This window comes from Octopus sinensis, linkage group LG12, assembly GCF_006345805.1.
Source record: "Octopus sinensis linkage group LG12, ASM634580v1, whole genome shotgun sequence".
NCBI classification, from domain to species: Eukaryota; Metazoa; Mollusca; class Cephalopoda; order Octopoda; family Octopodidae; genus Octopus; species Octopus sinensis.
The window spans coordinates 71,183,291-71,210,307 of NC_043008.1; positions in this window are offsets into that span (position 1 = coordinate 71,183,291).

Here is a 27,017-nt window from a genome sequence, read left to right on the forward strand (position 1 = left end):
ATATTTCGTTTTTGGTTTTGGTTTGCAAGATTATTTATATGAGTTCGTGTGTTGAAGCATATTCTGTTGTGTCTGGGGAGAGTAATTTTCTCTTTGTGCCTTATAATGTAGGTGATTTATGGTGTCCTACCACATTAATCCCCACCAGAAACATCATGAGTATCCTCATTATTATTTGATTCCTGAGCAATTGTCAAGTGAACTATTTCACAGTTTTTTTCCTTTTCCATTGTCAAAGAACATCGTGTGGTGTTCAAATTAATTTCCCCACATCAAACGAAATTCGGTACCAGTGGAATCGTTGTACTGACCCACTAAGAGTCTCTTCTTCTTCTTCTTCTTCTTCTTCTTCTTCTTCTTCTTCTTCTTCTTCTTCTTCTTCTTCTTCTTCTTCTTCTTCTTCTTCTTCTTCTTCTTATCCTTCTCCTTCTCCTCCTCCTCCTCCTCCTCCTCCTTCTTCTTCTCGCGTAAGCTGGCGTTGCAACACAATTGATAAACAATTGTAATGAATCATTGAAAGATGTATTAAAATTGTCTTTCTCTTCTTATTAGTGTACGTGTGTGTGTGTGCGCGTGTGTGCGTATGAATGTACGTGTGTGGCTGCACATGTCTATACATATACATTTGCAATGGCATACACGCACGAACACACACGTATTCATAAATAATAAATTGCGCGACGAGAAAACTGAAACGAGATAAGTAAACAGAGTTACATGTATAGATGTCTTGCAAACAACTTGCACATGCAAGTGCTACCAGTTAAAAGCTCCGTATATCGGAAGCTAGCAAGTGTATGGGGTCATCAGGATAGAATGCGCGCCGTTTCGGGGCCTACCTCTCGACGGCATCAATGCGCACCGGCCCCCCCCTGATATGAGGCCCCGCTTGCTAGATCAACTGGTTATGAAGAATTCATTCACGTTCATATACGTATGTTTACGCTCATTAGGCAAGTAGAAATATGAAATGTGAAAGCATATAGGTAGGAAGAGTTAGGATGTACCATTACGCTCGGCGTGGTTGGAAAATAAATGAAGTTTCAAGTTATATATCAGGAGCAAAAGGTGTGAAAAATGTACTAGTCCCAGCCAGATCGCTACATCGATATAGTATAGTAACAAAGTAACAAAGAGAAATAATGTAGAATCCAGTGTTTGGTATACTAGTAAAAAAAAGTAAAATTATCTATTACAGAAGATCGTAGTTGTGCTAAATATTTTTGAAGAAATAAAGGAAGGAGTGGAGCAAAAACGAGATTCCTGACGAAATTTTCAGTAACTGCAAATAAATAGTGACATGAATTGCTTGATAAGAGTTAAGGTTTGCCGCGGAGGAAAGTATTGCGTAAACTGTGTATACGACTCTTAATGAATTATCTGGTGAGGAAAAGAAAATTTCTGAAAGTTATCGTTAAGTACAAATGAGGAGGGATTGACTAGCAGTGTTAAATGGCAGTTTTAAAGTTTTGCAGAATGTTTATTTTTCAAGTTTGTCAAATCTATCAATAATGTTGTCTTTACTGTATGGTAATGTTGTCGTTATGGCAGTCAATTAAATCCTTCTTGAATTTCCAAATTATTTTAGACAGAATGCTGGTAGCAGCCTTAGCTTCAGATTTAAATGTCATATCTTGATTACGTAATCTATATTTGAAGCTATTACTAGCAGCATCTATGCAAACCTATTTACTGATTTGTTGTAATTAAACATTGACGAACAATGTTGTTCATTAGGTACATGTTATCTAATGAGCAGAAGGAAGGGCATTTATAAGTACGCAATGTATGTGAGTGTCAACACTGTGTGTAGGATAGGTTGTTATCATCGGATCCACGAGTGCCATCACTAAACTCATTCTTAGTTTTTTGAGCAGCAAGGGTCTGTAGGATAACCAATGTCGTGGTCAGTGCTTTGAATGTTGTTCTTTTTTAGAATGTTACCGTATGCAAAACCTGCACCACAATCACGCATGTTTTGTCGAGTGGAATGTGAATTAGACCTTATTTTAACATACGAAATAACAGTTACCTCTCTGGTTTGAGATGGATGTCCTGAGTTGTGTATTCTTAAATATTGTGTACGGTTCTTTTTAACCCTAATAGTAGATGGGTCAATAAATTGTTTAATATATTCGTACGTATGAAATCTGCTACATAATAAGCAGTGAAGTATGACAACTTAACGTAGTGGAGGTTTAAAATCTTCCTATACATGCTAAGTGAGGAAAGTCTTTTCTAAGGCTTTAATAACAATTTCGGTAATTCGGCAATAGCGGGTGAAGAGTGAATGGAACCAGATTATTACTCTTTCTCTAGCACTCCTGCCCACCCTAAAAGGTGTCAGGATTTAAGGTTTCGAATCGTGAATCTGGGCATATACTAAGTAAGTAAGGGTCCGAATGCGTGATTATTAACCAATTCAGTATTGGATTTATTGGTAGGCATACCGTTGAAAACGAAGTGAAATATGTGACAAACATATTTCAACTAACGTAATTGTGCTATATATATATATATATTATATTATATATATATATATATATATATATATATATATATATATATATATATATATTATATATAGGCATATTACACATAAATGTCACACGCTAGGAATAAATACTCTTAAAGTCAAAACTACTAAAATGAATAAACACATCTTACTGAAACCAACTCTTAATGCAAGTCATTTGAAAAAAGAATGTAGCTGCATATCACAATGTGATTTCGTAATCGGTGCAGTTTGATGCACTTTTCAATCCTCACTGCAAGCATAATTCAAGATATATAATGAATAAACAAAACTAACATACCAGGCGAACAACTATCGTATCCAACGCAACATGTAAAAATGTTTACCCCTTATACATCTATGTAAATGGCGGGTTTCTTCGAATTGCATTTCGGTTACAACGTGCTTATTCGGAATAAAAATTTATTATTGAATATACTCCGGTTAAATTTATAATTTAAAAATAGGATAAAATCTTCATAAGAATTTATCAAGTAGATAATGTGAAAAACCTCAAAAGGGGAAAAAAACATCAATTTTTTTCCCTTAAATATATATGCTTATATTATATAGAGGGCATTATTACACATAAATTCCGCACTCTAGGAGGCATTTATGTGTAATAATGGCCTCTGTATAATATATACATATATATTTCTTAATATGTATGTATATGTATTTATGGATGTAGATTTATTTACATATTTTTATATATGTGCCTATATATTATATGAATATATTTTTACGCTTCATAGAAGTGTTTCTACGTAGTTTTTGTGTTTACTAGTGTAATCATGTGTTTATATTCAACTAACCTGCTGCCGTCAACATATTTCCCCTTACTCTTTTTCCTTTTCACCTTTCTTTCCCGTCCCATGTTTTCCCCCATATAATCTTTACTTACACATATTTATCTATATTTAGCAGCCAACAACCCAACTCTCGATTGGCCAGCTTCCCATTATCAACACCACGTATGCCTTAATGCGCAATTAAACCTAATGTTCTACGTTCACATGTTTCGCAAGAACAAATTATGTGATCCTAGTTTCGAGACTGTTGTCACCATTAACCTATCCGTAAGGCGTTATCTAGAAATTGATAAATGGTTAGTTGATGGAAATATATGAAGCGCAATGGCTTTTCGTTAGGTGTTGGTGAACGTATTTTTGTCTGACTTTTCTTAGATAAATAGACTACAAAATATAATTGAGGATGAAGAGAGAGTGTGAGAGAGAGAGAAAATGTGAGAGAGGGAGAGAGTGTGCGTATGTGCGTATGTGAGATAAAGATTTGCACAGGCGGAGACCTTGATAGTCAATAGGTCTGGTGAAGTTGACGGGAGGGGGAGCTTATTTTTTCAGATTCATATAAAGAGAGGCCGTATTATTCAATTTTTGAAACGATTTTATCAGACTGGGAATCGTCGCTCTATCCTCTAATGTTTAGTATAGGGTATTAATAATCACATATAATGTGCAGACAGGAAGTGTAGATTATTTTATAAATTGTCTGAGAATCATTCAAACACAAATGTATCTTGAAATAGTCATTAAGAGTGGGAAAGATGGGATTAAATGTTTAATAAGAACTTATTAACATACGATTCACACAAGGGGAGGAAGTCAATATATAGGGCGTGCTTTGGCAGTGACGATAAATAATTCCTCTTTCAGACGAACAGAAACCACCGTAATACTACAAGCGAAAGATGTGGGGAGAGGGTCATTTGAGCCCGCGGCTGCTGCTAACATTTGTAACCTGTTTTGGTTAGCTTACTGGACACTAACGGTTTGATTAGTTTCCCGGACATTGTAAACGTGTTCAACCACTCTCTTGATCACCACTAATAGAGCAATAATAATTTAATTTCCGCTATACTTCCTTCTTCAGACAATTATATAGATGAATAAAATATATTTCAACTAATTTCATAAATATTGATTTTTTTTTAGAATAGAAGACTTTTTGCTGGAAGGTCGGTGAACATACTATGAGGTTTGAACCGGGCATATCTGTGGTGGTTACATAATTAATAATATAAACAGGGTTTCGATGATATACATGGGTGACATTTGAACATGAAGCAGGATTTAGTTGTATGAAATAAGGGCACTTTTCAGTCAAAAAGTGCATCACATTTATGATTTCTGGTTCATGTGAGAACAGTTTGCTAAAAAGCGTAGCTATCATAGACTGAACCAGCTACACTATATTACTAGAGTTTATTGTTTTACCCAGAGTAAAGAAAATGATAAAATAAAATAGCAGCAGCGATATTGATTTTAGACTAGAACGGACAGCAAAGACAAAATTTAATGGTATGAGGTACGGTACATATACACATATACCGGTACACGAGTCTGTGACAATGCATTTATTCAATTGAAATATATAGTATAGAACCACGTGTTAATTTAGGGAGAAGCATTAACTCTTAACTCAGTGATCATACATAGTTTCAGTTGTATATACCAGATGAGATCCAACTGGCGTATAATTGTTAGTGTTCTCGAAATAGACAAAGATTGTAAAGGTGGAAAATGGGATTGAATGAATTGCGGTTTCTTTCCGGTGTTTGAAACTCTGAAATCAAATACCCCTGAAGCCACTCTGTTTTTTTTCTTATTCATCGGACATATATATATATATATATATATATATATATATATATATATATATACAAGTTTGGAGTGAATTTCTGGAATTGTTACAGTACCGATAGAGATGTTTTCTGATATTTTTCTTGTTTTTTGGGGGCGTTCTGACTTCAAGTTTTGCCTGGATCCATTCTCAATGATAAATCCTCGAATTGATCGAGGACCTGTCAAATATAAAATGAACCAGCGAGATGAGCCAGATACATGGACAAACATCATTCTGAGACTTATTCTAATAGTGGAGAATTTAAGACTAAACGAAATGACAGAGAATTACAAAAACGTTCAAGACATTCGTTTTTATGAACTTGCGAACAATTTGAGGAAAATAAACCAGACTTTACACCGATTATTTCAAAATTAGCCACGAATAAAAAAATAAAGAGTGAAAGACTGAAAAATATACAGACAACTGTCAGATCAGAATGTTGAAGGAAGTTAGCGTAGAAAATGAAAAACAAGACAAAAGTAAAAGATACAAATTAGAAATTAGAAAATTTAGAATTTGCTTTTCATGTGTTTTTCATGTGTTTTCATGAATCATATTAAAGAAAAAATATGAAAACAAAATAATTGACTTTATATTGCAAATATTTACCTCAAATTCATTTCGTATATATCGATTATTTAAAATAAATTAAGTTTATCTTTCATTTAGGTTTATTGTAATTTAATAACTAATTTTCCATTTCACTATTTCTCTCTCCATCATTTCCTGTCAGTAATCATAATAGACGAGTAATATATTTATTTTTGCTGAATTCATTGCTACAGACAATTTTCCTACATTATTTCGAACTAATTGAGAGTACAGCTTCGTGAGGTAAACATTCTGTTAGCAACATTAACGAAAATTAGGAATAATATAAATAAAACAAAAAAAATGATATAACTATATAAGCAAGTAGAAGCGTAATAGGAGACTGAAGATGTATAATTATATGTATATATAATATATATATACATAATATGAGAGATAATTTGATAAGTAGAAATAGATAAATATATATACACACGCATACATGTGGATACCTACTTATATATATTATATATATAGATATATATATATATATATATATATATATATATATATATATATATATATATATATATATATATATATATATATATCTGTATGCCTGGATATAAATATCCTCATAGCTGAATAATCACGTGTTCACATACACATATGTATTTTATTGTTTCATTCTTGTACTTGTTTCAGTCTTTGGAATGCGGTCATACTGGAACATCGACGTAAACGAGTTTAGTCAAACGAATCGACCCTAAGGCAAAGTTTAGAAAGCCCTTACTTATTCCATCATCTTTTTTGTCGAACGGCTAGTGAACGTGGTCGTAAACAAAGGAAATCTGGTTATTATTTGGTAGTGGGAAGGAACACAAGCAAAAAGTCTCACACTCTTATAGGTGCATATGCATACATACATGCATACACACATACATACACATACTCACAAGACAATTTAGTTAATAGGAACCTAACACATCTACACATTTTTTATTATTACAGTCAGTTATACAGTATATTTAATTTAGATCTGTCCGACATATGTTTCTGCTGCATAACTACATCGCTGTGTGGTCAGAAGTTTTTTTTTCCCCAATCCTATGGTTCTCGGTCACGTCCCACTTTTTGGTATCTTGAGCAAGAAACTCATCTACTACAGCACTGAAGTGACCAAAATGTTTTGAGTGGATTTGGCAGACGGAAACTGAAAAAAAGCTCGTCGCATATATATATATATATATATATATATATATATATATATATATATATATATATCTTAGCATCGTTGATGGGGTAGTTACTTTTACTGTTTCTCAGGAGCCACGTTCATAGTATTATTATATACAAAATTTACTCCCCCTGCATGTGTGTATTTTAGAAGAGAAAAACATGAAATTGAAGTATAAAAAAGATCGATTTCATTCTTCAATGTAATGATAGTAATGGCAAATTAAGTTATTGAAGTATTCATGTTGCATTAAGAGTGAATATTTTTTAGACGTGAGTTCTACGTCTATTTGTGGTGTCCTGTACTCACGTATATATATTTATATATGCATGTATATATACATGTAGATGTAGGTACGTACATATATGTATGTATGCATATATTTTATGTATTACACTATTGTATGACTGAGCGCCCTTGCGTCGATTCGATTCGTTTCGTTTCGCTTCTTCTTCTCCAAGTAAGAGTTTATATATAATTATGACGCGAAACTCTGTAACTCTTTGCTTGACCTTCCCTTCTTTCCCTATCTCCCTCTCTCACAGCCGCTTGCCTTCCTCTATCTCTCTCTCTCTCTCACTCCTCCTCATCTCTCTCACTCTTCCTCATCTCTCTCACAGCCGGCCGACTACTTCCTTTCACCTGCGGTCTCCTAACAGTAAGAACACGGTCTTCTTGCGCTCTTAAGAATCTTTCCTCATCTAGGCCAAAAAAGGCCCTCTTTGTTTGTTGCCTTGTTTGTTTTTATTTCTTGTATTGTATTTTTTGTAATTGTATTTTTATTTTGTAATTTTATTTTGTATTTTATTTTGTAATTTTATTTGTATCGTTTTTACGTCTTGTTTGTGTCCCATTTTTTCTTCCCTGTTTTTACCCCTCTGCGAAGTAATTTTATTTAATTCTTTCGCAGGAAGGGCTAGTTCGGCGAGTCGTGTTCTGTCCTCACCTTCGAAACAAGCTGGAGTTTAACTAGGGACAGCTGATGAAGGGGTTTTTCCTTGTGTAGTTTGTCTTGTACTCTGTTTTTTCGTTGTTAAAAAAAGGTCCGTTCCATGCTTGTTTTCACGTTTTCGTTTCTCGTTGAGTTCTACGTCTATTTGTGGTGTCCTGTAGTCACGTATATATATTTATATATGAATGTATATATACATATATGTATGTATGCATATATTTTATTTATTACACTATATATATATATATATATATATGTATGTATATATGTGTGTGTGTGTGTGATTGTCTCCCACCATCGCTCGACAACCGATGTTGATGTGTTTACGCCACCGACACCTAGCGATTCGGCAAAAGCGACCGATAAAATAGGTACTAGGGTTACAATGAATCTTCGACTAAAGGCGGTGCTCCAAAATGGTGCAGTCAAATGATGAAAGGATAAAGTAGAAGATGAAAGGATAAAGTAGTAAATATATATATATTTTTTTTTTTTTTTTTTTTGTACTTGTTCAGTCATTTGACTGCGGCCTGCGGAGCACCGCCTCTTAGAGTGGTTGAAAGAGTACAGCAGGGATCAACCACCATCCCCTGCCGGAGCTCGTGAGATTTTAGGTGTTTTCGCTCAATAAACACACACACCGCCCGGTCTGGGAATCGAAACCGCGATCCATCGACCGCAAGTCCGCTGCCCTAACCATGGGCCCATTGCGCTCCACATATATATATGTAATATATATATGGTGTGTTTGTGTGTGTGTGTGTTGTGAGTGGTGTGTGGGTGCGGATGTGGCGTATGTGTATGTGTGTGTAGATAGAAATGGGTTTGACGAAAGTAGCATTACTTTATTAGTTTGTTTCCAACTGTTCAATAGACCAATAGAGTAAATCTCTCCAACGTATTTTATTTTGTATATGAACTTTATTTATACTTTTGCCTAATATTATATATATATTATATATTATATATATATATATATATATATATATATATATATATATTGAGTCAAAACTATTGAAAAGCTTGCAAGACGCAACGAAGGCTTTAGAAAAATAAAAAAATAAATAAGCGGAAATTTTACCAGTGAGTGTGTTAAATCATAAGGCACTAAAAGAGAATGACTCTCCCCGGACACAACAGTATATATATATATATATAACGTTTATATATCTGCTATGCAAGATTGTCAAAGTTCTTTCGACTCCAATATAGTGGCTTCTGCAGTAATTCTCTGTTCAGCGTATCTTCTCTTGTCTTGACTCTTCCATTTTGACCTTCTGCGTTTACGGGGTGTGTGTGTTTGTGCGCGTGTTGTGTGTGCGTGTGTGTGTGTTGTATTTGTGATTAGTACGAGTCTCCTGCGCGCGTGTATACGGGTTTGTATTGTACACTGTTTATTTAGTTTTATATATATATATTATATATATATATATTATATATATATATATATATATATATATTCTCTTAATCATTTTGTCTTTAGCATGTGTATTTGATTCTATGTGCGTGTCACTATCAATATATTAATAGCAGTAGGGATAATAGGATGAGAAACGTCTCCACATGTGTGACCCATCAGAATTAGAAAGACACATTCAAGTCAAATCAAATCAAATCAAATCAAATTATTGGCAGGAGAAGAGCACAATGTGCTTAAGCCATGTGAAAAAACAAAACAAAAGAAAAACAAAAAACAGTTATTGTTATTTACAGTTTTATACATAGTCGCCGCAATTGTTCTGAGCCTCTTTGAACAGGGAAGTGGTGCGCAGTTGAATGCCATCTTGTGGTAGCTTGTTCCACTGGGCTGCGATGCGGACGGATAATGCGGCCTTCCGCCTATCGAGTTGAAAGTGTCGGGCTTGAGTTTGCGATCATGCCCGCGAAGACCTCTATCCGACGCATGGATGGAAAACTCCGCAAATGGTAGGTTAACATTCCCGGTGAAGATGTTGAATGCCATGATGAGATCTCGCCGCATCCTTCGTCGTTCGAGTGAAGGTAATGTCAGCCGTTGGAGACGTTCCTCATACGTAAGCTTAGATACGTCCGCGACCATTCAGGTGGCCATAACACTTCATCCACTGCATGCATGGGTACAAGGAAAATACAAGACTGCTATAACGGAGTAAATTCTGGAATTGCATTCAAAGAACTAAGCGGAAGTTAGGGAAGGCCAACTCAAGGTACGTCATGTTCGTAGATGCTAAACCCGGAGGCGAACTAACATATTTTTTAAAGAAAAAATTTAGATTAGTTGAATCAACGGATTAAAGCGGTAGAGAGACAAGGGACACGCCGTAAAATCCCTATTCTGTAGAACATACATATTTGAACAAACCCACTTTTTAAATAGGAACTTTATAACGTGAAGAGGAAACCCACAGATAAACTGTAAAATTAAGAACATAATTTATAGTATAAAGCGTAGAGAAGGACGGTGTAGAATCTGGATAATGACGTATATTGGAGAGACAGCACTTACCATAGGTGAGCGGGTAAATAGAAACTGGTGGGAGCTCAAGAAGGAGAAAATGTTGTCAGTACGCTACCAACACACTGAAATAGAGCATGGCGGCTCGCTTGAGAACATAGATATATGGATCATACCGACACCTAGGACGGACACAATAGATTACGGAGGCTGGAGACAATAAAAGATAGACCGTGCCCTAACAGAAAACCCAAATGGAGTAATAATACCCCCAACCACTTCATCACGCAACCTGACGACTAAAAACAGAATAGAGAAAACAAATAAATGACATTATACGAGCATACGAGGTCTCATCATTAAGTATCCAGACTCATGCTATAGCAACGAAGCTAAAGCACACAGAGTGAAGCTGCTTTTTAAAGATTGGCACTGGACTCTGCTATGCAGGTGCACTAAGTTTAACATTCTATCTTGCTTCCGTTGCTTACAGCAGTGCTTAGAAGGAAGGTGTGTAGCGTGTGATCGTCGCATTATCAATTGCAGAAAAAGTTGTCATGTCGATGCCTGCTCAGAAGCCTAAGCAAAGTTGCAGACTAAAAAACAGAATAGAGAAACAAATAAATGACATTATACGAGCATACGAGGTCTCATCATTAAGTATCCAGACTCATGCTATAGCAACGAAGCTAAAGCACACAGAGTGAAGCTGCTTTTAAAGATTGGCACTGGACTCTGCTATGCAGGTGTACTAAGTTTAACATTCTATCTTGCTTCCGTTGCTTACAGCAGTGCTTAGAAGGAAGGTGTGTAGCGTGTGATCGTCGCATTATCAATTGCAGAAAAAGTTGTCATGTCGATGCCTGCTCAGAAGCCTAAGCAAAGTTGCAGAAACTGTATGGGAGGGAACGTATGACACACACACAGTGTACAGGTGGTTCAGACATTTCCAAGACGGCCGAAAAATGTCGATAGTGATGAACGTTTTGGGAGACCTGCAACCAGCAGAACTGAAAAAAACATTGCAGATGTGCTTGCAGCTGAGGTGGGGAAATCGTGGAATTATCATCCGTGAGTTATGAGATGTGCAGATAAGTTATGGTTCAGTTCATTATCATTGTAGATTTGGGTATGAGACGCGTGTCTGCAATGTTTGCGACAAAACTGCTTTCAGCTGGCCAAAATAAGACTCGGGTTTCACGTGCATAAGATCTCGTTGATTGTGCCGAGAACGATGAAAACTTTTTGAAAACTTTGCGTAGGCCCCTGACACCTCTCCTCCTTTCAGAGATTTCTGCAACAGCGAAAACTCTTTTAGCGAGAAAAACAGTTTGAGAAAACCACCAGAATGGATCCTGAAGAAAGGAAAAAAATTACAAAATGAAAAGTGCGACACAACACTGAAAATTATGAGATTGGAGGAGGAGACACATGAAGTAACAAACAGTCATACACCCACACACTTTACATTGATACATCTACGAACATATACAACAATACAAACTTCGCACTTTTTCAAACACTACAAGAAACATAAAAGCACACCAATTAAGACCAACAACATGAACTCTACTCTCAGGGTATCTTCAGTTACAGGGCCAGAGACACAAACAAAAGAACTTGATAAGGTTTAATCAGAAATGCAAACGTTACTCTAAATGAATACATCGGTCACCTGCATAACATCGCCGTTTAAATAAAAATTATAAATTAAAGCAACGCAACAGACAGATAGCAAAGAGAATTGGTGATTTTAGTGGGATCATAAAGAAAAGACTACAAAGAGATGCTTGTAAAGACAGCTACAGATAAAGAGACGATCAGAATATAAGTCTCTTCACAGAAATAGGATAAGTGTTTCTTTTCATTCTTCTACTAATTGACAAATATGGCCTTGTTTAGAATAGGCAGTATACATGCACGTGCCCTGGAGTCGCCTCGGAAGCAAGTTCACCTACTCCGCTCCCTAAGTATAGATATCGTGGCTATCAATGAAACCAGGTGCTCCAATCGACAAGCTCTCATGCCTATTTTCGTTGGATACAAGATTTACTTATCTTCATATCAACCGGGAAAGGTGTGGTGGATTGAACAGCAGTCTTGTTCTGAAGAGGTCTGGATCTCAAGGTAAGGTTTATCGCCTTGGACTAGTCAGTAGTCCTGGAATGGGAGAGTAGCGACAGGAGTGATTTAAGACTGGAGGTTGTCTATGCTCCGACAGGGGCAGGACAGCTGGATTTCTTTAGACGTTTAGAGGATTTTGTGGGAACATCGCGATTTTTAGTAGGAATGGGTGACTGGAACGCTATCTTGGACGCACGTTTAGACTGTTTGAGACCAGCTGTTAGAAGAGTGGTTGATGTAGAAGCCATCAACAATCTGCCGGTACTGATTAGATTGCCCGAATGTGCTAGTCGGGACATGCACGAAACGCATCAGGCCATCTTGATATTCTGTAGACCAGTAGAAGAGGATAGCATAAGTTATTTAGTTTCTAAACTCGTCTGCTACACAGGCCACAAATTTGTGATCTGTGCGGTCGACCTAGATTGACAACGATCGCAGGGACCCAACTGCTGGCTCTTAACGCGTCACTCCTATATCCATCCATTTTCAAAATAACTCCTTATATTAAACTCTACTGTTTCCCTCTTGTTAACTCCCTCATATCGTCTCTGATGAAGGAATATTCCTAATATCCCTAATATCCCAGAAAGATTATCTTTCTACTTATAAATGTCCTATAAATTCTGCTGGATTCCCACCCATAACCGAGCGGTTCGGATAAAAAAGACCGATACAATAAGTTTCAGGTTTCAAAAATATAAGTTATGATGTAGATCCATTCGACTAAGACCCTTCAACTTGGTAAGTTAGTAAAGTCAAAGTCCAATGACGGACACAAGTAAAAGGTAAAAGATATATAACACATATACCGACATTCACGTATTCATACGTACATATTTGTATATCTACGCATGTGCATGTATGTATGTATGTATGTATGTATGTATGTATGTATGTATGTATGTATGTATGTATGTATGCATGCATGCATACATGCATGCATGCATGTCTTCTCTCTGTCTTCTTGTCTGTCTATCTTTTTATCTCTCTCTTTCTCTCTCTCTTCTCTCTATCTCTCTATCTATCCACCTTTGTTCGTGAATGTATATTTGTATTGAGGAAAGAAAAGACATTAAAAATGCCATGAGATTGTATAAGAGAATTTATTCATGTTTTAAAATCAATACATTTAACCTATTTCACTTTGTTTGATGCTCAGAAGTCTAATATTCGAGGGACGTGGAGTTGTGTCGATGCAGTTGGTGATACAACTCTACGTCCCTCGGTGCATTTCCATACTTCTATGGATTAGTAATTATTTACACACACAAACACACACACACGCACGTACGCACGCACGCACGCACACACACGCACGTACGCACGCACGCACGCACACACACACACACCCACACATACACACACACACACAAACACACACACACACACACACACACACACACACTCAAACACGCGCACATGTGTTAACAAGCGCAGAGACGTATGTGATCGGTGATCATTACTCCGAAATATTTACACTGTCGTTCGGTTAAAATGTCTGATTATTATTTAAGTTTTAGTAAACCAATGCAAATCATTAACAGATATTTAACTGTTGAGAGATTAGTGTGGGTGACGAAGTGTTTTGAAATTTTTCTGCTAAATACATTTTCATATGTGGCCGATTGTGAGAAGGAAACTGCTCGAAGAGGCTCTTAATTGTCTGATTATCACCATTAGAGTAGACACTTGAAATCTTCAAAATCCGTCTCCACTTTACTCTCATTCAGCGTAGTAGATTTGTGCAGTTTTATCATTAATAAGTAGAGATAAAGCAATATGAAAGTGGTTTTCAATGAAGAGTGCAATGCAGAGAGGAATTGGTATCCACTCAGTTATATTCTTCCATGCAATCACCATATGAAGACTAAATTTTCACAGGTTAGTTCAGAGATAAAATAATTTATGGTTCCAAGAGAAATCAATCTGATGCAAATCTCGTCAAATGATTTTATGATAGTCATTTAAATTCTATCCAGAAATTTGAAATTGATGTATGTGTCAATCTGTTGAAAATTTTTGATTTTAAAGCATGAAATATTGATAGATTTTTGACTTGCTGTAATGAGATGTGACGTAAATATTTGAAGGATCATCAACTTCGGAAATAATGTGAAATAATTTAAGAGCAGTTTGAGCGTCTGCTCCGTTGTCTTCATCTACAACAGTAGAATACAACGAAATAACTGGAACGTAGTCGCTTGACACGCTAGAAATAGTCTCCCCCATACTATTATATATATACCACTTTCCATAAAACTATTGTAGATATATGTTGGTCTCTTATATACTAGTCGGTTAAATTATATGATACGAGTCCAACGTAGTATTTAAAGACAGGATGAACGTATTCTAGCGGTGCTATTCTCCATGTATACGAGGGGTGATATACTGATTTCTCTCTGGTAATATATCGAGTCCGCATATATTTAAAGAACCAGACGTTGAATTGTTTAATTTGTTTGTATTTTCGTCACTGGATGTCTCCATATAAAGTATGGAAAACAAACTTGAAATCCGGTCGCAAACTCTTAATTTTCGTTGATCGTTGTCGTCGTCGTCATCATTATCACATTCATCTTCGTTGTCATCATTATCATCACCATCATCATATATTTTCCTTATTTCTGCATTACAGGACATGTTCACTGCTAATAAAGTAGGAAATTACTATTCCATTTGTCCATACCAAAAGAGGACAGTTATACGAATCAAAAATATCAAACATGAAAATATGTGTATGATTTGTGAGATAAAGTATATCACACGAACATTTGAAATAAATAACAATTGCAAAAAGCAACAACAAACAAAAGACGAATAAAATATAAAAACAGAGAATACGAATGCGTTTCTTAATGTGATCGATATTAAATCCTATCAGGAAATATAAATGGATCAGGATTGTTTCCAAACTAGCACTTTGTCTCATATTACATGAGATATCTCTAGTTTCAGCAGTATTCATGAGAGAAGGAATTATCTATAGATGTAATAATATCACCTTGTGATTCATTGCATTCAAAGAATCCTTGGCTTTTCTCAATATTACTAAGACTGTAATTGTATGTTGTTATATAAGACACACACTCCGAACATAATTACATTACCACAATACCTGCTTTAATCCGATGTTCATCATTTGCTGTTAGAGAAGCCTCCGGAGTTCAAGAAATTAACTATAGAATCTCGACTGGCTTTATAAATTCACGGTATCAGAATATCATCCAATAAATCTTAAGTTCTGACTAAGCCGTTGACTCTTATCACGATTTAGATATTCTGACACTCTCCCAGTCACAGACTTTTGTTCCATTTTGAACACGCGACATAAATCATCTGGCGTCATTCTAATTCAGTGATCGTATAATGTGCTGGCAATGAAGTGGTATTATCACAGTTGCTTGTCATGGAGATGTAACTGTTGTTTAAACAACAGCTCCTCACATAGAAACGGCTTAGTGTTTGACATACTCTAGAACATTCTCAGAACATTTATTCCAATGAGTTATTTGATAAACACAATTATTCTGTTCATAGGAAGCTGTAAAAATATTTTTTCTCATCTTATTCAGTTATATTCTTTGCTTAAAATGTCAAATGGTTATTTACAAAGATCATATTAGTTTCTTTCTAGTACATTCTTTATGTGGCTGACTTAGAATTTCATAATTTCGATGCCATTAAAAATAAACAGGAGAAAATCTAACGGCTCATAACCAAGTATAAAATAATTTACCATTTTGACTAGAATAGGATTATCAATTCCATTTATTTCGCAACTTTATGGCTAGTAAAAGCATTATTTAAATTAAATTTAAATTTATTGGTGGTGAGCCGAGGTTTCAATGCCGAATATATGTTTTCGCTGCAACTAAATGAAATATGCATATAAGAGAGGAAATATATCAAAGGAAATACAGCATAAAAATTTATACATTTGCTATCCTGAATTATATTGATATAGTTAAAACATGTATAGACTTAATGTGGATTTGCATATCATTCAGCAAGCATTATAGCCATAGCTCCAGAGACAAATATACATTAATATGAATAATGATAAAGATATGAACATCCGCTTCCACAAGTTATTATCGTCTTACGTATAAAATCTCACTATTTTTTTCTCTCTCTCGTTATATATATGAATTTATGTACATGCATAGACACTTATATATGCGCGTGTATGTAAATATTATAAAATCTCAGTGTGTTGTAAATAGGTATGTACAATGTGAAGACACTGTTTCTATGTTGTTGACGCACAGGGAAAAAAGGTTAAGAATTTTAAGACGGATCTTTCAAGCTTTGTTTCTGTGCATCAATACTAACAAAAGAATGTGTCTACGTAGTTACTTTGAGGTTTCATATTTCTTTTATTCTTTTATTTGTTTCAGTTATTTGACTGCGACCATGCAAGAGCACGGCCTTTAGTCGAGCAAATCGACCCCAGAACATATTCCTTGTAAGCCTAGTGCTTATTCTATCGGTCACTTTTGCCGAACCGCTAGATTACGGGGACGTAAATGCACCAGTGTCGGTTGTCAAGCGATGTTGGGGGGGACAAACACAGACACACAGCCACACACACACACACACACACATATATGTATATATATATACACGACGGGCTTCTTTCAGTTTCTGTCTACCAAATCCACCCACATGGCTTTGGTCGGCCCAAGGCTATAGACACTTGCCCAACGAAATGAACTTTGAACCATGTGGTTGGTAAGCAAGCTACTTACCACACAGCCACTCATATTGGTTTCAAAGTTTGGTACAAAGTCGGCAATTTCAGGTAAGAGTGTAAATCCATTACACCAACTCCAGTAGTAAACTGATACTTATCTTATCGACCATGAAAGGATGAAAGACGAAGTCGACCTCGATATAATTTTAACTCAGTACGTGAAGAAAGACGAAATGCCACTAAGCATTTGGCTTGGGGTGCTAAGGAGTCTGGCAGCTCACCGACTTCATATTAATATTAAAATTCATTTAAAATTTCTATTAAATTTTCGCCGTTTTGTGGAAGGCTGCGTATCCCTACTGAAACAAGGACAGAGGTTCAAAATTAAACCAACTTTCCTTGTGCTTCCGAGAATCTGATTTTTGTTAAACCGTGCTCAGGTTGTGGTCATAACTATATAAGAAAGACAGGAAGACACATACGGTTCCTGCAATACAGAGAGATTCTATTGAGTGAAGACATACAGAGATGTGTAGAGAATATCCAACCAAACTTCGCAGCTTTCTCCATCTACCAGTTAAAAGAAACAATTTCAATACAAAAACGTTTAGATATAAAAAAAATTGTTCATAAAAAAATACAGAACACGTCTAATTAACCAAGTTTGATCTGAGTGTGTATTTTAATTTATGATCATACACACATCACTGTACATAATGCCTCTCCTCTACCTAATAATAACGGTCACTAATTACCTCTCCTTAGATCTTTCTACTCGTTGAATCATTCATTCATAAACTTCTCCACATACAACATGGACTAAAATCTTAAGAATATAGGAACTTATAATAATTTCAATGTCATGATTAGCGAAAGCGAAACTGGGCGACAAACACAATATAAAATATATTTAAAAATATATTAAAGCTATGAAAAGTGCATTTTCCTTCTTTTAGTTTACGTATATATGTATATATATATATGTATGTATGTATGTATGTATGTATGTATGTATGTATGTATGTATGTATGTATGTATGTATTTATGTATATATATATATATATATATATATATATATATATATATATATATGCATATATGTGTGTTTATATATATGTCTGTATGTATCTACATACTCCGTTAATATATAATGATATATTTACTTTTGGTATGCTTCTCAATATATCAAAATTTTGTTGCTCTACTGCGACCATATTATTACCACAATCCTATTGTATGTCACTTGAACCGCATATCAGGTAGAACTCTGAAATCATTTTATTTTTATATAATAATTTCCATGTGTAGGTGTAGATATACAACATGAAATAATGTTGAGATAAAATATTTCAAATAGAGTTCTTCCCTGCAGATGTTCTTCGTCAAAAAGTATTAAAAATACACACACACACACACACACACACATACATATATATATATATATATATATATATATATATATATATATATATATATATATATATATATATATATATATATACATATATATATATATAATGCTGCTTCCAACATAGAAACATAATCATGTGTGGTTGTAAGTCAGAGTTGCTATATTCACATAATTATAATCAATAAACACGAAATACTATATTCATTTATTTATTTGGTAAAGGTTTTTGAGGTTGACATTTACTTTCAACTTATGTTACTTGATGTACGTAATAATATCTCGGAATACACAACGGTGAGTTCTAAAAGTCATCTGCAATACTGGATCAAATTATTTAAAGGAGTGAAAGTGACGACGATAATGAGAGAATGGGAGCAGGGATTAATAGATAGATTTGTGGGGCGTGGTGTACTGCTTAACAAACCCAGAGAAAATGAAGATGAAATGGTATTAGTAGAAGCGAGAAACAGAGGTGCGTAAAAACGATTTAATATTTTAGTAAGCAAGTGTCATGGCAACCCAAGGAAACATTTTAGATCCTGTCCAGTGTGTCTGTATCTGCCGAGCACTAGCCGCTTCTAAAGTATTAAAAAATGCTATTAGTGCAACAAAATATTAATAGCTATTGCCGGCATTATCCCCGACATTAAAATTATTACGGTGCAGAAGTTTGACCCTTATCATGTTATTTAGATTGATCGCAAAATAAATAAATGAATAAATAACGATCTAAATAAATTTTAGCCTGTTATATATTGTGACGTTCTGTGGTAATGTAATAGATAAATTATTACATGGATAAACGTGCTAAATATCGTACAACACCAAAAGAAAATGGCGTGGCTGCACAAACATTGCTACAGTTAGTGATGTTCATTTATTTGGGATTTTGTATCAAGTCGGTTGGAATTTGTTTTGGATGGAGGTGGTTTTATTTAGCTAAGTAAATTGGGATATTTGGGTTATTTGCTCTAATTTCTGAGATCAAGTATGTTCTGGATTTGGGGTTTCATCTTGACGGGGTTAACAGAATGAGTGGTAGTAAACTTTTGCACTTATTCAAGTCAGCGGAATATTTCTTACCAATGTGTGACCTAACATTGTAATAAATTGGTTTTACACGACATCTTATCTGCTATACACCTGTTTAAATTTGATCAATGCATTTCATTTATTGATCCAACATGCTCGAACTCAAAATTTGTCTGGTATCTGAACGTTGTATCACCTAATTTTTAAAGAAATCTTATTTTTGCACCATCACAAACCAATCAAACTAGTTTCCAGTTTAATGCAGAGAGGAAGCAAACTAGTAAGAAGCAATTTAACAAAAGGTGGCATAAAAACTCTACATTCCTCACGTCATCAATTGGCGATGAACAGAATTTACATTATCATACCATCTGGTAATAAACTTTTAATTCTAAGTAATGAGATGCAATATAATGCTATAGTGAATTCAATAGAAAGTAGCTTGTAAGATGGTGATAAATCATTGATCGTGTCAAATCATTCATTAATTTCACTCTCTGACGTCGTTAATCCTTCACGTGAGCACGAAGATCTGTTCTTTTAATGTTAATCTTTCTCTATAGCAATCAGGTCAATTGTATTACTAGCACTGATCGTTCTGAGAAATAACACAGCAAAATAGGGGACAAGAGTGATTTGATAGGTTGTCCCCAAATTTAATTTCTTATGTGATATAGGGAAGTGATGTATGTGTGTTAAGATGAGGTTTGTACCATCAGTTTAACTTATAAGACAAGAAGTACCGTATTTAGGAGATAATTGAGTGAAAATAGCGGCACTTAATAAGAAGGTCACTGAACTGACAGAAGTAATTCCTTCCGGATCAAAAGGCAGGGGAGGTAATTTAACAGGTTTAAATTTACCTTTTGATTTTATCATAGTGAATTTACTTTTATTGAATTTAGCTGAGGTAGGTCGATTATAAGGTGTGAAGGAGTCCTTTCAATACAAATTGCAATTCTCATTGAAGTTCGTTCCAAAATGAATTTAAAGATAGGAATTCGAACAGCTATTAATTGCTAAATATAAGTACACTTTTGATACCAATTATGATATAAGGTAATTAATGTACAATTCTTGTGGTATTTTACTAGTTTCTGAAGTACTATCATATAAAAGACGGTTGTCAGTGGTAGGACAGTAGAGGAAATGAGAAAATGTGAATGAGAGAGAGAAAAGGAGAGAGAGACAGAGAGAGAGAGAGAAAGAGAGCGAGCGGAAATAGAGGGTGAAAGAGAGAAGAGGGAGAGGGTGGGAGATAGAACAGGAGAGAGAAAGAGAGAGTGAGAGAGTGATGGGCATAATGCTATATGATATTTAGTTCTGTTCCTACATACCAAACATTCCAATCCTGTCGCCTCGATAAAACTGCATTTCTTCCATAAGAAGTAGGTAAAGATACCATTAATAAACTGTAAATTGTTGCGTATAATCCATGTCACATTTGAGAGCTTGTAAGAAATTAATAAAATTTCTTTTTCTCTTTTAAACTTAACCATATCAAAATTTTCAAAATATGGTCCATCGAGTTCGGCAGTTGGTATCACTAGTTCTGTTGTGAAATGGTTCAAGGAATTTACTCCAGAATTGTCCTTCGGACTTGATTATAATTAAGCAACCCAATTTAAACAAAGCCTATTGCTGAAAATGGTGGAAACACTGTTAATTTTAATAGTTGATTTATCGGTTTTGAATTCTGTATCGAAAAATTAGAGATAGAGTAGGAGAGTAGCATCGTATTGAAGGTGCTTATAATTGTCACATATATTAAACCAGAACCCTATGAATCATTATGACTTGGAAAGAGATAAATGCGTTGTCATAAGCTTATGTCGAGATTCATCTTATCTTTTTGTCCTGCTCTATCAACAACGGTCCTCCACTACACTGCCTCCAAATGAGGTAATGATTTAAAGTTATCATGATGCCACGCTCAGGATGCTGATAAGAAAATCGTTTAATATAATACATTTAGACTTTATACTATGTTACCAGTTTGTTCTCTATACGTATGTGATACGTATGACATAAGAGGAAAATGTAATAGCTGGAGACAATGGGAAAGGGATTATACTCTGCGTTTGTAATAGAGATATGATATTTCTCTACCCTAGCATCGGTAGTATTCTATTTCCAGTAGGTTGTGAACAATTTCAAAGTAAGTGGATGCGCTCCACCACCAATTTTAATTGCACATTAAAATACGAAATAAAACTGAAACTTACTTCAGTATCACACTGGGAGATTCAACTAGGTTGAGTGGATTAAGATTTAACAAAAATTCTTTAATTGTTTTAATTTTGTTTTCTGTTTCTCAGATATATTTCTATCGATCTTACTTGCTACGAAGAAAACTTAATTCTAAAATATATGGAGATGCTGTAAATGTCAACGCTTTAGCAAATGCTATTTTAAAGTCATATTTTTACCCTCCTCTCCAAATTACGTATCATAACCTTATTCTGTTCAATATTATTTATTTTATTTCATTCTCAGATGAGGGCGCAGCATATCTCTACTTACGCATTATGGCAGTAATTTATTAAAAAAAAAGTAACATTGCTAAAATGTCCTTTATTCGCCTTCAACTATTTTCTAATGATATTTCTCTTCCAGGGTACATTTGACATTCTGCAAATCAGATAAATTGAATATCGATTTCCTGACTAAGAATTACACAACACCCTGTGTTTTATATTTTTATTTCAATCTTACTCCTCTGTAGTGTCTGCAAGCATTGTAGAATTTCATCATGCAATAATTAGTATATTAATTCAATCTCTGCCACCACCTCATAGAATTAAAAACTTACCACAATCAAAAAGATCCTTAGAATGAAGTATGTCCATCGACCATAAATATGCAGATGTTCTATTAGTGAAAGTGTTTGAGGAAGATGAAAATGGAATCTACATACAGAATTTCTGTGGTGGGTCTGATATAACATATTATGAAGCAGAATATATTTCAAGAAGTAGACCTCAGATGATGCAATACGTGAACATAATGCAAGCTACAAGGCAGTGACATATAAGATCGATTGAGTCAACGAACTGCAGGAATATTTGCAAGAGAATATACAACAGAGTTAATGCATTCATTCAGGGAAGGCAATCTATGTATGGCGTATAGAGAATATGGAAATATTTGGAATACACGTTGGTTTATTATTTCTATAGCCAGTATTTGAATGTGTAGTATATAATTTCCATTTCGTAAAGTGATATGGAATTGGTATTGAACACTAAATGTTAGTGAAGAGAAACTGGAAATGAGTCATCATGCAATTTGGACCGTTTCTGTTTGATGTTCTTATCTTCTTTATTTTGCTGTTATTGTGATTGTATTTTTGTTGAAATTCTTGCCGTTGAATAATCTCAAGTCAGCACTGATTGAGCACAAGGGCATTTCAGCAGCCACAAGCCCATATTTTATTCAGGCACAAAGCATTCCAGACTACAATATTTCTTAGATATCTTCCATGCTTAAAGTGGTAGGGAGTAGTTATTGTCGCTGTTGTTGTTGAGCAACAAGACGAGTAAGGGTGATTAGGTGATGGTCTAGGGCTTAGGGTCGGGAGATCCCAGACCTTGGAAAAAAAACTTTGGTCGTCTTGTTGTGGTGAAGGGCTCTTCGTTGACGTGCGACACCACTGGGAGGTGGCCCTCGAAGTCGCTGGAAATGGAGATCTCTAGGTCCAAATTCTTGACCGACAGGGAGTAGTTAAATGAAAACGTAGTTGATATTCCTTGTTGGTCGATTGCCCCGTCACTCAACGTGACCTTTTGGTGCATTCGAAAGCACTTTCATTTCAGGATCAAGTGAATATTATTCGTTCTTTAAAACTAATGTCACTAGTCGTTAGATAAACCACACATATCTAACCAAGGACCAATACAACTTTGTCCAAAATATGTCTGTATAAGATTTAAGTATAGAACTAGAATATTTAGAATAACAGTTTCCTACATTTTGTATTCCTGCCTCTATACCTATTTAATTGTCCAATCTAGCTGTGTTGAGGTGCTTTCTCTCCAAGTTGCTATCCAATGGAATATTTTACCGCGTGACGATACATCTCCTGGACATTTAAGTCCTGTTGTCTGCAACATCGCTTTACATGCTAGAAACTGAAGGTAAAGGACACGTTGAAAAACCGATACATATATGGGTGAGGGTGTTAAGATTGAAATTTAATTGATCATTGAGTTGACCAAGCTGACCCGTATCTCAACTCAATAAGGGCTGATTTGAGATTAAACAAAAACAACATCAGTAACAACGGCTCTCTTTCTGAGTGTTAAACATAAGATCAAAATTACCAGTACTATATTAAGCGACAGCTGAGTGTATGATATGAGGACTGGTATGATATTACAAGAGTGAGGTGTGAAATGTCTCACCTAGAGACTGAAAGAGAGAATGAATGAATTAAGGGAATTGATTGGAAGGAAGAATCGAAAACCACATAGTAAACACATCATTCCGGGTGGTTATTATCACTGAACAATGAAGATACATGGTGATCATGTGATTACAAGAAATGAAGCATAATAAATGTTGATTCCAAAATATGGTTATCTCTGCCAATAACCATTATAATGTTTCGCTCCGCTTCACACTAGAAAAACAATTTAAAAACCTTTCACTTTATTGTTTTACAACAACACTATTGTCTAAATCTAAAATAAATGGTGTTGTCTGCTCTCTGTCGATGACCGATGTAATAAGTGTTTCATTTCACTGCCCCATCAGACAACTTTCTGTACGCTAGCAGTGTGTTTATATCACCCAGTTGACCCGTAGCTCAACGAATAATCAAACAGGTCACTAGTTGAGCTATTGCTTTCATCATAACATTATTTCACATATTGGTAGTGTTACCTCAAATATTGAAAGTGAAGGTTGTTAATGGCCTTAAGTAACAATGTGATAGAGTAATTAGCTTGGAATAATTCGTTACGAACATTTACGTTCCGATTTCAAACCCACTGGACTCCACTTAATCTTTTGTTCCCACCAAATTCTATAGAATAAGTACCTGTAATATATCAGTTGTAAATTAGATGGAGTAAAATCTATAATTCTGTATTTGTGGGCATCTGTCATATGTACGTCCATTTATAAAAATATCTGACTTTATGCCAACATCAGAATTAAATATTTTTCTGACTCGGCCAGATGTGACATACTTTTCTTCCCTCTCTCTCTCTATTTCTCCCTCCCTCTCTCTCACTCTCTCTGTATTATTCAACCATTCTATGTGTGTATGAATATGCGCGAATGTGTTTATGTCCTTGTATGTACATGGGTAGTCTACGCCAGCGCAAATGAAGAATGGATGTGTGTATGTATATGTGTGTGTGTGTGAGTGAAGTGTGTTAGTGTGTGTGTGAAGTGTGTGTCTGTGTGTGTGTTTGTGTGAAATATAAAACTATACATACATACACACATGAACACACATATACACACAGATGTATATATGCTATTGTGTGTATGTATGCATGCATCCACACATACACACACAACTGATACTGTGTCTGAATATAAAGTCTTAATTAAACCTGAAAGGAAAGTAATACATAACTATAACAACTAAAATAAAAATAACATATAAAAAATGTATACAAAGTCTATGGAAGCAAATATCATAATAATGATCTTTCGATTTGGTAAGCCAGTGCCAATTATTGGAAATGGCCTCCACTTCCAGCAGGCTCTGACGAGACCACATATTGACATCAAACTAGCAGCATGTGTGAATACAGTTACAGTGAGCTGCACAGAGTCGCACACATGCACATAGACATTCATACACACATACACACGCATACAAACGCATATATACACATACGCAGAGATACAGTCTTCAAATTTTAGTGAACTAGAAGACATCCGAGAAAATGAATAGATAGGTATCTAGAATTAAATGAAAAAAAAAGAGAGGGAATGGAGAATAAATGAAAATAAAGGAATACGTTAAACTGATAAACGAAAAAAAATCAAGTTTTCTTCAAGGAAAAAAAAGGAGTAAAAGTATAAATCTAAGACACAAAAACAAATATAAAGAAATATGAGGGAATATTAATATCTTTCTTGTTCCACAAATATCAATGAATTGGAAATAAAATGTTGACTTATAAGTGTATATAAATATATGTATATATGTATGTATGTATGTATGTATGTATGTATGTATATGTATATATATATATATATATGTATATATACATACATAATACATACATATATATATATATATATATATATATATATATATACATACATATACATATACATGCATACATACATACATACATACATACATATATATATACGGGTATACGAAAACGCTATGTATGTATGTATGTATATATATATATATACATATATGTATATATACATACATAATACATACATACATACATACATATATATATATATATATATATATATATATATATATACATACATATACATATACATACATACATACATACATACATACATACATACATACATACATACATACATACATACATACATGCATATATATATATATATATATATATATATATATATACGAGTATACGAAAACAATTATGTTATGAACTTCTTTACCTTACAGTTGTTTCTGCTCTACGTTGCAATGCACACACTTATTATGAAGGTAAGGGGTGATACTCAATCATTCGACTATGAGTGCATTGCATTTTATAGCAGAAACATTCTAAGCGAATGAACTTCGAAACATAATTGTTTATTCCTTTGACAGTTTCTTATAACCACCACACTGTACTTGACTGACGCTTCATTCCAAAGCATATGCGTATTGAGTTTTAACACCTTTTTATTCGTATCAGTATGTCTAGGCGAAATATATATGCACACCTTCTGTATGGCGTATTGGTCAACCACAACAACAACAGCAAAAGATGTGGCGGGCCGCAAGAAAGGGACAGAAATAACCATATGGAACATAAAACGAGAGCTAGTATTTGTAATGACAGCACCAGGAACGTCTTAAGCTGCAGTACCAAAACAACAGCATTTCTAGCTGCATCAACCGCAGTAGAAATGGACTCGTCTTTATCAAGAGTACAAAAGGCAACAGCAAGTACAAGAACAACAATAACATACTCTTTTACTCTTTTACTTGTTTCAGTCATGTGACCGTGACCATGCTGGAGCACCGCCTTTAGTGGAACAAGTCGACCCCAGGACCTATTCTTTGTAATCCTAGTGCTTATTCTACCGGTCTCTTTTGCCGAGCCGCTAAGTTATGTGGACATAAACACACCACCATCGGTTGTCAAGTGATGTTGGGGGGGGACAAACACAGACACACAAACATATACACATACATACATACATACATACATACATACATACATATATATATATATATAAATATATATATATATATATATTT